The sequence below is a fragment of the Populus euphratica genome, unplaced genomic scaffold (assembly GCF_000495115.2).
Source record: "Populus euphratica unplaced genomic scaffold, PopEup_1.0 scaffold1802.1, whole genome shotgun sequence".
Classification (NCBI taxonomy): Eukaryota; Viridiplantae; Streptophyta; class Magnoliopsida; order Malpighiales; family Salicaceae; genus Populus; species Populus euphratica.
The window spans coordinates 30,777-31,688 of record NW_011501634.1 but is presented as its reverse complement, the minus strand read 5'-3'; the positions used below and the strand labels follow the sequence as shown (position 1 = coordinate 31,688).

Sequence of the window (912 nt, the reverse complement as noted above, 5' to 3'; positions counted from 1 at the left end):
TTGTTGTTGTTGTTGTTGTTGTTGTTGTTGTTGTTGTTGTTGTTGTTGTTGTTGTTGTTGTTGTTGTTGTTGTTGTTGTTGTTGTTGTTGTTGTTGTTGTTGTTGTTGTTGTTGTTGTTGTTGTTGTTGTTGTTGTTGTTGTTGTTGTTGTTGTTGTTGTTGTTGTTGTTGTTGTTGTTGTTGTTGTTGTTGTTGTTGTTGTTGTTGTTGTTGTTGTTGTTGTTGTTGTTGTTGTTGTTGTTGTTGTTGTTGTTGTTGTTGTTGTTGTTGTTGTTGTTGTTGTTGTTGTTGTTGTTGTTGTTGTTGTTGTTGTTGTTGTTGTTGTTGTTGTTGTTGTTGTTGTTGTTGTTGTTGTTGTTGTTGTTGTTGTTGTTGTTGTTGTTGTTGTTGTTGTTGTTGTTGTTGTTGTTGTTGTTGTTGTTGTTGTTGTTGTTGTTGTTGTTGTTGTTGTTGTTGTTGTTGTTGTTGTTGTTGTTGTTGTTGTTTTATAATTGTTGTTTTTAATTTTTACAATTAACCTCCCTGTGGTTCGACCCCGGTCTTGCCGGGTTATTTATTACTTCGACACTCCTGCACTTGGGAGAAGACATCAACCTTTTTGTCGTGTCAGTAGGCTATAAACAACGTTGTTACCTGCAAAACACCCAAAAACACACATAAGCAAGTTTGTTTTAACTTTTTCTTTCATTGTTTTTAGATTTGTTTGTGTTTTGTTTTCCATCTGTTGTTCTTCCTTCTTCTCAAGTGGCCGACCTGCTGTGGAGTGAGGAGTGGCTCACCAGCGACTTGCACTGTCAGATACCAGCTGGATTGGGTAGATCGTTGACTCCTCCTTCTTCTTTGGTCGGCGTTGAGGCAAGCAAGGGTCTAAGGAGGGGGAACGGACCACATTAAGCTCAGTCCCTTCTCCTC

The 912-nt window shown here is 38.3% G+C and overlaps 1 long non-coding RNA gene across 1 annotated transcript in view; it reads left to right on the top strand.

Moving 5' to 3' along the window:
• Positions 1 to 912, top strand: part of LOC105118194 (uncharacterized) — a 4,381-nt gene extending 3,469 nt beyond the window's left edge. Inside the window, exon 2 of the long non-coding RNA XR_840906.1 lies at positions 614 to 912. This is a non-coding gene — a long non-coding RNA (uncharacterized LOC105118194). The remainder of the gene's footprint in view (positions 1 to 613) is intronic.